This window comes from Nannospalax galili, unplaced genomic scaffold, assembly GCF_000622305.1.
Source record: "Nannospalax galili isolate Female #2095 unplaced genomic scaffold, S.galili_v1.0 scaffold1104, whole genome shotgun sequence".
NCBI lineage: Eukaryota > Metazoa > Chordata > Mammalia > Rodentia > Spalacidae > Nannospalax > Nannospalax galili.
Window position 1 is genome coordinate 255336 of NW_008350769.1, and position 11928 is coordinate 267263.

The 11928-nt window shown below is 44.2% G+C and overlaps 1 protein-coding gene across 3 annotated transcripts in view; it reads left to right on the forward strand.

Moving 5' to 3' along the window:
* The first annotated feature begins 2413 nt into the window (after positions 1-2413).
* The window catches only part of Bcl2l13 (BCL2 like 13), a 67260-nt gene continuing 57745 nt past the window's right edge, over positions 2414-11928 (forward strand). For 2 of the 3 annotated variants that reach the window (XM_029570833.1, XM_017801893.2), the window contains exon 1: positions 2446-2596. The gene's annotated coding sequence lies outside the window, so the exon portion shown is untranslated. Of the gene's footprint in view, positions 2597-11928 lie in introns of all 3 variants that reach the window. The other variant, XM_008847908.3, reaches the window with a different exon arrangement.

Sequence of the window (11928 nt, forward strand, 5' to 3'; positions counted from 1 at the left end):
AGACTATTAAGTGGAATTCAGTATACTTAATTTACCACTGTGAATTTTAAACATTTTTATCACCTGCAATACAATGCCACTGGCAGTCACTACTAGTTTTTTAAAATTTGTGTGTTTGTGTGTATACATGTGCCACAGCAAACGAGCAGCCATGTGGTATGGAGGTCAGAGAACCATTATGTGTTTTTTTTTTTGTCCTTTTGAAGCAGGGTCTCCCTGTAGCCCCAGGTGTCCTGGAACTCACTATGTAGACCAGTCTGGCCTTGAACTCACAGAGATCCGCCTGCCTCTGCCTCCCAAGTGCTGGGACTACAGGCGTGCGCCACCAAGCCCGGTTCTATTATGTGTTTTTTTTTAAAAAAAGGTTATTTAGCCAGGCGTGGTGGCGCACACGTTTAATCCCAGCACTTGGGAGGCAGAGGCAGGCGGATCTCTGTGAGTTCAAGGCCAGACTGGTCTACATAGTGAGTTCCAGGACAGCTGGGGCTGCAGGGAGACCCTGTCTCAAAAAGACCAAAAAAAAAAAAAGGTTATTTTTATTTATTTGTGCCTCGTGACTTTATGTGTACCACCTGAATGTAGACGCCTACAGTGACCTGGGGGCTTCAGATCTCCTGGAATTGGAGTTACAGGCAGTTGTGAGCACCCTAATGTGGGTGCTGGGAACTGAATCCAGGACCTCTGTGAGAGTAGTAAACACTATTTAACCACTGGGCCACCTCTTCAGCTCCCCATATACAGTTATTTATTTATTTACTTATGTATATTTTATGTGTATATGTGTTTTGCCTGTATGGCTGTAAGTGTATTCATATCCTGCAATGCCTGAGGAGGCCAGATAGGGCATCAGATCCCCTGGAACTGGAATTACAGATGGTTGTTAGCTGTCATGTGGACACTGAGAATCAAATCTAGGTCTTCTGTAAGAGCACTAAGCACTCTTAACCACTGAGCCATCCTCCAGCAGCCCTACATAGTTCTTAATCAATATATATACATATTGAGAAATATAGATTTTATATATATATATATGTATATATATAATGTACATTTCTTTTTTTAAAGATAGACTCTCACTATGCAGTCCTAGCTGCCTGGAACTAGCTGTGAAGATCAGGCCAGCATCCAACTTATGGCAACCCTCCTGCCTCAGCCTTCCAAAGTGCTGAGTGCTGGGATTTGCAAGGCATGTGCCACCAGCCCTGAGCTTTATCACGTCTGATCTGGCATGTTACAACAGCCTTCTAGCTCCTAATCTTCAGTGCTGTCTTTGTTACTTCATGGCAAGAGGACAGCCAGCAGCACGAGCTTCCTAAATCAGGGCATTTATCTTTTAGCTAGACATCTTGGTCCATCCAACCTTTTTAACATTGCAACACAACTGTTAACTATCTATGATAGAACACTATCTATTCATGCTAGACAAATGTACACTCGAGTTTCAAAAAAAAATTAAACAAAAGATCCCAAAATATTTTAAGTTTACAATTTTTTTTTTTTTTTGTCTTTTTGAAGGAGGGTCTCCATGTAAGCCCCAGCTGTCCTGGAACTCACTATGTAGACCAGGCTAGCCTTGAACTCAGAGAGATCCGCCTGCCTCTGCTTCCCAAGTGCTGGGACTACAGGCGTGCGACATCACGCCCGGCAAGCTTACAATTTTTATGGGGAGAAGCATTTACAGCTATCTTGGACCACAGGTTGGATATGCCTGCGTGGATTCCAGAAAACAAGCATCCACAAGCACAAAGTACAGTCCACATCTTGTCAGGTGTTGTGGACAAAAATGGGTTACTACTTTTTTTTTTTTTTTTTTCAGAGCTGAGGACCGAACCCAGGGCCTTGCGCTTGTTAGGCAAGCGCTCTACCACTGAGCTAAATCCCCAACCCCGGGTTACTACTTTTAGAGTTCTTTATCAGCACGGTGTCTGGGCTGGGTTCCCTCTAGAACGGCTTCTATATCATTCCACCCTCGTCTCTCACTTTCCCAACTTTCACGGACGACCAACCTCCTGGCAGGTGGCTGCAAACCAGGCAGTTCCTGGGACTCAAGCCTTGACTCTTAACCCACTCGCTCGCACAGAGCTGGAATTCACAGGTTTGTAGAATGAAACACATTCTACGATGCCACAGCCTCTCGCCCCACAGAGTCGGTATCGACCGCCTCATCTTCGCGGGAATGACTTTACGAGACCGCACTTCTGCAACAAAAAGAAGTAAGATTTAAGAGACCCCTAGGCGCCAGGACAGACCATCTCGCAATTCACACTTGCGCAAACAGATCTGCGAGCCTGCCGGCCGCGCTTCCGCTCTGGCTGTCAGACAGGCTGACTTCCGGGTACCGCTAGGGGCTTCGGCCCCGCCCCCGAACCCTGGCTCCGCCCCCGTCAAGCGCCTGTGCCCCGCCCCTCAGCTTGGTCCCGTCCCTACGCCCGTCGTGACGGAAGCGCGTCGGGGTGACCTCACCCGTCCAACATGGCGGCGGCGGTAGATTAGGGCCGCGGGCCGAAGCAGCCGCCGCCTCTCCGGGACCCTGTGGGAAGCACCTGCCGCTGCCGCCGCCGCTTCTTTCTTCTCCAAGGGCAGGGGCCAGGGCCAGGTGAGGGGATTGGGGTTACAGGCAGGCCGAGCTGGGTAGGGGCGGTTTGCACCCGCTGAGGAAGGGGGTCCAAAGACTACCCAGCCGATCGCCCGGTGCTTCCCACGACGCGGGAGAGACCCGGCGTGAGGTAGGAGGGAAGGAGTACCGCGCCGAGGTGTCCGAACTTCTAGGGTGCGTTTCGGTCCGGTAGTGCTCCCGCGGCGGGCGCTAGTTGAAGCCGGCTTTCCCCGGAGTGGCTGCCAGGGGCGCATGGACTCAACCCTTGCTCTACATTCGGTTCTTCACACGGACCTGCGCTTGGAAAACCCGGGTCCATTTTGGGGGCTAAGCCTGGAAACGTGAATTCTTTTGGGGGTGAGGACAGTACATACGATTCCCTTAAAATGATCGTAGACTAGCTTTGCTACCTGATTCTTGTCACAGATGGTTGAAGTACTGTCCAAATCCACTGCAGTTTTGACACCCGTTCCTCCCCTCCCCAAAAAACACCAAACCTAGACTTCTTGGGCAATACCGTTTTCATTACTTCATCATTTCCTTTGATTTTTATCCTCCCAACAGTATCATGAGATCCCAAGTTTCTTGACTTCATTTTACCACTGTGAATTGTGAAGTGTGTCTTCTAAGGGGTAAAAATGGGAAGGATTTGCACAGAAATTCATATGCTCTTGACGGATAGCCCTAAGTTCTTAGCCGCCACACCCCAGCCCAAGTGTTTATCTAAAAGATCAATTTTACTATGTTTAGAAGTTTTGAACTATCCTGATAGACCCCTTTTCTATTAGGTTTTTTTTTTTTTTTTTTTTTTTTTTTTTTTTTTTTTTTTTTTAAAAAAAAAAAGAGGAGGCTTGGCATAACCAGAATGTTGGTTTCTGCCCTGACTTGTGTGACCTTAGATGAGTAGCCACACCCTTGAGATACTTTTCCCCCTTTTTAACACCCTAGAAAATTAAGCAAGTATGGGGGTAATGAACAACTTATATTTCATATGTACAACTGAATTAATGTATCCTGCATGTTTGTACCAGTGAATTGAAAGTATTTAAGTCATTTTTTGACATTTTATAGTAGACTGGTAAGGTCTTTGCAAATCCTTTTGCTCTGATAATCAAATAGTATTCTAACTAGTCTAGTTTTGTTTTTCAGATGGCTTATAGTCTTAGTTCAAACTGACTTTGAATTTTGAATCTCAAGTACAGGAACCCAGGAAGGAGTGTCCAACTACACCTAGCTTAAAAAAAATCATTATTGTGGGTATGGGTGGGTGGGGGATTGCACATGTGAGGCGATATAGGTCAGAGGACACCTTTTGGAGTTGGTTCTCTCCTTCCACCTTTATGTGGGTTCTAGGCATCAAACTCAGCTCATCCTGCCTGAGGGCAAATGCTTTTACCAAATCTCAGTGGCCCTTGTTTTTGAGACAGGGTCTCAGTCCATGGCCCATCCTAGCTTGGAAATCACTCTGTAGCCCAGGCTGGCCTTGAACTTTTGGCAGTCCTACATTGACCTCTCTAGTGCTGGGGTTCTAGTGGATTCAGGTGGCCTGTATCTTATGTTCAGGTGTGTACCCTAGAAGCTGAATTCAACTGAAGAATGTGTAAGATTGAGTCCAGTCAATTTTTTTTAAAAAAATTACCATTCTTTGACAAATGTGTACATGTGTATAGTGTAGTCATTTCCCCCCCCAAATTACCCTCTCTCATTCTCCCACTCTCACTGAACCTTCTCCCATTTGTAAAACAACAAAAAAATGAAGCTGGAAGTGAGACCTTGTCTAAACAAAAAACAAGAAAAAGTGCTCACTAGCACTTTTTTTTTAAATTTAAAGAGGCAGTCTCATGTACTTCAGGCTTGTTGAGAATGTGGAAATTAGAGGACAACTTGCAGGAGTCTATGAATCTGCTTCCACCATGTGGGTTCTGGGGAATCTAACTTCGGTTGTCAGGCTTGGCAGCAAGTACCTTTACCAGAGAGCCAGCTTGTTGCCCTCCCCAAAGACATTTTTTTTTTTTTTTTCTGAAACAGGGTCTCCCTGTAGCCCCAGCTGGCTTGGAACTCAGTATGTAGACCAGGCTGGCCTTGAATTCACAGAGATATGCCTGCCTCTGCCTCCCAAGTGCACCACCACGCCTTACCCCAAAGAAATTTTTAAAAATATTTTATTTATTTATGGGCTGGAGAAATGGCTCAGTGGTTAAGAACACTGACTGGTCTTGCAGAAGACCTGGGTTCGAATCCCAGCACCCACATGGCAGCTAACAACTGTCCGTACGTAACTCCAGTTCCAGGGGATCTGACAGCCTCTTCTGTCCTCTGAGGGCATTGCATGACAAGGTGTACTTACATGCAGGCATAACATTCATACACATAAAAATAATAAAATATTTTTTAAAAGAAGAAGGCGTTGGATACCCTGGAACTGGAGTTACGGAAGGTTGTTAGCTGCCATGTGGGTGCTGGAAACTGAACCCAGGTCCTCTGCAAGAACAGCCAATACTCTTAACTGCTGAACCATCTCTCCATCCCCACAAAGAAATTTTTGAGATATATTTTTCTTAAGGAAATATTTTAGACAGAAAATTGAAAACAGCTAATATTTTCATTAGCTTTTATCGGTATTCATACATGATTTTAAGTCATGTCTTATTCCAAATAAGTGAAATTATCACCAAGAATTTCTTAGACAGGGTCTCCCTATATAGTCCCAGTCTGGTCTTAGACAGTGAACCTCCTCCCTTAGCCTCCCAAGCACTGGGATTACAAGCCTACACCACTGGAACTTGACTTGAGCAATGTTTTCAGATAGTTGAGGTTTTGTTGTGCTGGGGAATCAAATCCACTGTCTTGCATGCTGAGTCCCACTGGGATATGTCTCAGCCCCTTCTGTTGTTTACTTTGCTTTTATTGTGCTGAGAGTGAATCTAGGGCTCAGGCTTGTATGTACTCTACCACTGAGCTACACCTCTAGCCCAATGGTACTTGAATTTCTGTTGTTGGGTGCTGTTTCTGTTTTTGTTTTTGGAGGCAGGTTCTCACACTGTATCCCAGGCCAGCCTGGAATTCACTAGTCAGGTCTGGCTTCAAACTGATGGTAGTACTGATTCAGCCTTGTGGAGTGTGGGATTATAGGTGTATACTACTAGCCCAGCTTTATTGAAATGTAATTAATGTATCATAGTTGCCTCACAGTTGTGTAATATAATGATTTTTCAGTACATCCACAGAGCTGTGCAACCATCACGGCAGTTTTTATCACTTCTGATGATACACAGGTAGATAGATAAATATATGCTTTTTTTTTTTTCTTTTTCCCCTGAGACAGGATCTCACTATGTAGCCCTGGCTAGCCTGGAACTTGCTTGAAGACTCTGCTGGCCTCCAACTCACAGAGCTCTGTCTGCCTCTGCCTCCTGTGCTTGGCAGCCTTCATCACTTCTGGACTACAAGAAACCCCATACTGCTCATCAGTCATTCTTTCATATTTGAGACAAGGTAGCCTAGGCTTGAACTCGAGATACATCTGCTTCAGCCCCAGTGCTGGGATTTCAGGTGTCTGTTCCATGCCTGGCAGCAGCCATTTTTCATTTCTGTTCCTTTCTCTTCTCCCATACACCTATGATGATGATGATGATGATGCTCCTCCTCCTCCCTGTTCCTCCTCCTTCCTCTTCTTTCTCCTCCTCTTCCTTTTCTTCCTCCCTCTTCATCTTCTAAGGCAGGTACTTATTCTGTACCCTAGGTTAGCTCTGAGCTCTCAGCAGTCCTTCTAACTCAGCCTCCCAAATACTGAGATTACAGGGGTGAGTGACCACCCCTGACTAAAAGCCACATGATATTCTAATGTATGGACATACCACATTTTCAGGAACTCTTTCTTGTCTTTTCTTCTACATCTCCTTCCTTTTCTTTTTTGTTTTTGAGGGGAGGCAGATTTGAGATAAGGTCTCACTCTAGCCTCAAATTGACCTACCTGCTTTTTTCTCCCCCATAGTGCTGGTGGTCAACCATGCCCAGCCAGTATTTTTGTTTCTGAGACAATGTTTTGAATTTGCTTCAGGTGACCCTCCACCTCAGCTTCCCAAAGTATTGATAGCTGAGGCTCACAGCACTTCATCTAGCTTACGTGACTTTTTTCACTCAAAGCAGTTAAAATTTGTTTCATATTTGGCTGTTACATATAAAGCCGCCTTGAGCATTCATGTCCAATTTTTGTGTGTAGACATGTTTATACTTCTCTAGCATGTACCTAGAAGTTGAACAATATGTATATCTAAATTTTGTTTTTGTTTTCTACCAGCTATCTACACAGCTATGGAAGCTTGAAATTCTTATTGTGAAAGTCAGAGTCTATGTACAAGGGGGAGGAATTCCCCTGTGAGTGCATTATCTGTGAATGCCAACTGCTAACTAAAAATATTTGGGGACAGTTCTTCACACAGGATTCAACTAGAGTGTTCAGTTAGGCATGTTCTAATTGGAAAGGGACAATCGACACTGGGATAGTAATGTCTGCTGAACTTCAAAATTGACATCTCATTCAGTTGAAATTCAGCCAAATGGGATAGTCTTGCAATTTTACAGTTTTTATTAGGATGTTATTGTATGTGTGGATCTGCGTGCATGTGTGTGTACATATGCCTATGGAGGCCAGAGGTCAACTTGTTTGTTTAGTGTGCGTGCATGTGTGTACACATTCATGTGGATTTTGAGGATTCAAACCTAGGTCTTCACATAGCAACCACTTTTACCCATTTCCCCAGCCCCTGCTTTTTATAATCTTTAATTTTATTTTATGTGTGTGAGTGTTTAGCTTGCATGTGTGTAAGTGCACTTATGTTGTGCAGTGGCTGTGGAGGCCAGAAGAGGGCATCAGGTCCCCTGGAATTGGAATTAAGGATAGTTGTTAGCCACAGCATGGATGCTGGGAACCCAACCCAGGTCCTCTGGAAGACCAGCAGTACTCTAAACTGCTGACCCGTCTCTCTAGCCCCCATGCCCACTTTGTTTTTTGAGACAGGGTCTCTCTGTAGGACCTGGTTTGATTTGGGTTAGGGTGGCTGGCCAGCAAGTCCCACTGATCCACCTGTCTTCTCCTTCTCCCCAGCACAGGGATTATGAGAATGGGCCACCATGCTCAGTTTTGTATGTTGGTCTAGGTAGTGAACTCAACTCCTCACGCTTGCATGGCAGGCACGTCACTGAGTTATTTTTCCCCATTATTGTTTGTTTTTTAAGACAGGGTCTGATGTAGCCCCAGCTAGCTTTGAACTTGCTGTGTAACCAAAGCCAACTTGAACTCCTGAGTCTCTTGCTTCAGGCTTCCAGGTTCTAGAATTACAGGCATATGCCACCATATCTGGTTTTTGTTTGTTCATTTTCTTGAGATAAAGTTTAATTGTGTAGCCTGGGCTTGCCTGGAACTCAAACCCACAGTAATCCTCCTGACTCAGTCTCAAAATTGTTGGGATTTAAAAGTGTGAGCTACCACACCGAGCGTTGAATTTTTTTCTTTAAGAGAAAAAGCCTAGAATTCAATGGCAGATTATTAAGCATGGATTAGAAATTAGTATTCTTAGGTGGTAGGCTGTGGCTTAGTGGTAGAAGTCCTGTATTATTATTTTCAGTATCATGCAACACAAAAGATCTGGGTGTTGTGACACATACCTGTAAACCCAGCATTCAGTAGGTTTAGGCAGGAAGATCATGATTGCCTGGTACTTGCTATGTAGACCAGGCTGGCCTCAATCTCCTAGAGAGCCACTTGCCTCTGCCTTCCAAGTGCTGGAAATAAAGGTGTGTATCACTACAACTGGCTTGTTTAAAAAAAATAATTTGTGTTCAAAATTTTATGTGTATTAGTATTTGTCTACATATATGTATGTGTGCCACATGCATGCAATGCCTGCAAAGGCCAGAAGAGAACATCATATTCCCTGGAACTGGAGTATCAGACAGTTGTTAGCTGCCATGTGGGTGCTGATAACTGAACCAGGGTCCTCTGCAAGAGCAGCCAGTGCTCTTAACCACTGAGCCATCTCTCCAGACCCCTGTTTTTTTAAATTTTTAATAACATGTGTGTGTCTGTCTGTCTTTGTCTTTGTGTAGGTATATGCATTTGAGTGTAGGTGTCTATGAAGGGCAGAGCCTTCAGATCTCCCTAGAGCTGCTTGTGAGCTGCCTGACAGTGCTAGGAGCTGAACTTAGGTCATCAAAAGCTGTGTACACTTTTTTTTAAAAAAAAGATTTTATTCATTATTTTTACTTTATGTGTTTTTGTATATTGCCTGGGTGTATATAAGTGCATTGGTGTCATGCAGTGCCTGAGGAGGTCAGAAGAGGGTGTTGGATCTTCAGAACTGGAATTACAGTTGTTAGCTGCTATGTGCGTGCTGGGATTTGAACCTAGGTCTTCTGTAAGAGCAGCCAGTGGACTGAGCCATTTCTCCAGTCCCTTTGCAGATATACTTAAGAATTTATTTGAAGCTGGGTTTGGTGGCACCCACCTTTAATCCCAGCACCCACATAATCCCAGGTAGAGGCAGGTGGATCTCTGAGTTCAAGGCCAGCCTGGTCTACACAGTGAGTTCCAGGACAGCCCAGGCTACAAGGAGACCCTGTCTCAAAAAGAAAAAAAAAAAAATTTTTTTTTGAATACTATCTTCCCAATATTTAGCAGTAGTAGTATATGAAATTTTAAAGGAATGCAGGGTTTTGCATTCTTGTAACCCTCCCACTTGAGGCTAAGGCATAAGAATTGTGAGTTCAAGGTCAATCTGGCCTACAAAGTGAAGATAGTAGGTTCTAGCAAGCCTGGATTAGATCCTGTCTCCAAAACAAAACCCTATAAAAATTTAAGATGCAGTTGGTGTGTGGGGCGGGGGGCTGGAGAAATGGCTCAGCAGTTAAGAACACTGTTCTTGCAGAGGACCCAGGCTCAAATCCCAGCACCCACATGGCAGCTAACAACTGTCTCTAACTCCAGTTCCAGGGGATCTGACAGCCTCTTCTGACCGCGGGCATTGCACAACATGGGTGCATTTACCTACATGCAGGCAATACATGCATACACATAAAATAAAAATAATAATTTTTTTTTTGGTCTTTTTGAGACAGGGTCTTCCTAAATTTTATTTATAGCATGCCTAGCTATAAGTAAAATTTTCTTAAAAATTAAAAAAAGATGCAGTGGGGAAAGCTGGGTCTTGTGCCATACATACCCCGTAATCCCAGCCAAGGCAGGAGGATGGTGAGTTTGGGCCAGGTCGGGTTATATAATGAGCCCTTTTCTCAAAAGACAAAGCAAAACACAACAAACAAAAAGAGTGGATCTGATATTTTTTCTTTTTGTATGTAAGCTATAGCATTACCTACCTCCTCTGCTTTTTTTTTTTTTTTTTTTTTTTTTTTTAATTTTAAAGAAAAGCAGAGTGTTGTGGCACAGAGACAGGTAGATCTTGAAGCCATGTTTGTTTGTTGTTTTAAAATGAAACCAAGGGGCTGGAGAAATGGCTCAGAGGTGGTTACAAGCACTGGCTGCTCTTCCAGAGGACTCAGGTTTAGTTCCCAGCACCCACATGACAGCTAACAACCATTCCCAATTCTAGTTCCATGGCATCTGACATACTTTTCTGGACTCTGCTGGATATTGTGTGCACGTTGTGTATTTACATACATGTAGGCAAACACTCATATACATATAAAGTAATAATAAAATCCTTTTTATAAAAAAGGAAACCAAACAGGGTGTGGTGGCACCCTTTTAATCCCAGCACTCTGAGATTGAGGCTAGCCTGCTCTACATAGCCAGTTCTAGGCCAATGAGGGCTAGGGTGACCCTGTCTCAAAATAAAAGACAACAACAGCAACAACAAAAAAACTCCAGCTGGGCATGGTCGCTAATGCCTTTAATTCCAGCATTTAGGAGGCAGAGGCAGGTGGATCTCTATGAGATTGAGGCCAGCCCGGTCTCCGAAGCAAGTTCCAGGCCAGCTGGCGCTACAGGTAAACCCGATCTCAAAAAGACAAATAAACTGAAAAGAAACCAGTTATTTGGAAAACTGGCACAGGTGGTAGGAATGGTGGTCCTGTCCTCTAATCCCAACATTTAGGAGGGAGGCAGAGGCCAGGGATTGAGAGTTCAAGGCCAGCCTAGACTACACAAGCTGCTCTCTCCACAACATAAACATAAGAGTGGTACCACATGTTTTGGTGTGAAGCAGTTATTAAAGTGTGTGGTAAAGAGAACAGCTGCCAGTGTGTGGTAAAGAGAACAGCTGCCAGGTCGATAAAAACAAAGAGTTGTGGCTCTACTGATTAGGTCAGGTTAGGATGCTATAGCAAAGATTCAGCTAAGGTGAATGAGCCAAGGTGACCAAGGTGGGAATCTACCCTTGTGGTTACTCAGGGATCCAGATTGTGTCTGTGTGGTGGCTTTACCCCTAGGGTAGTGTCCTTCCTTATTTGAATGTCAAAACTAGTCACTGCCATATTCCCATTTGAACTGTAGAACAGAGGAAGGCTGAAGCCTTTAAGAAGAGACTCAAGCACGCCTTTAATCCCAGCACTCAGGAGGCAGAGGTAGGTGGATCTCTGTGAGTTCAAGGCCAGCCTGGTTTACATAGCAAGTTCCAGGATAGCTGGGGTTACAGGGAGACCCTGTCTCAAAAAAAAAAAAAGAAGAGACTCAAATTTACATATAACTCAAGAAAACAAAAATTTTAGCCAAGCATGGTGGCAAATACCTATAATCCCAACGCTTGGAAGGTGGAGGCAGAAAGATCAGGAGTTCAAGGTCATTCTAGACTACATTGGGAGTTCTACATGAACTGGGCTACGTGAGATACTGTCTCAAAAATCCCAAAATAAGGGCTGGAAAGATGGTTAACAGCACTTACTGCTCTTGTAGAGGACCTACATTCAGTTCCCAGCACCCACACCAGGTGGCTCATAACTTATTGTAACTCCAGTGCCAAAAAGATCCTTTATTATGGTGCGCATAAACTCATGTAGACGCACATATATACACGTAATAATTAAAAAAAAAAGTCTTGTGGTGGCACACGCCTTTAATGCCAGCACTTGGGAGGCAGAGGCAGATGGATCTCTGTGAGTTCAAAGCCAGCCTGGTCTACATAGTTCCAGGACAGCAGCGGCTACAGGGAGACCCTGTCTCAAAAAGACCAAAAAAAAAAAAAATCTTTTTGCTTGTTTGGTTGGTTGGTTTTTTGTGTTGTTTTTTTTTTTTTCTTTTTCTTTTTGAGACAGGATATCCCTGTAGACCTGGAACTCACTATGTAGATCAGGCTGGCCTCAATCTCACAGAGATCTGC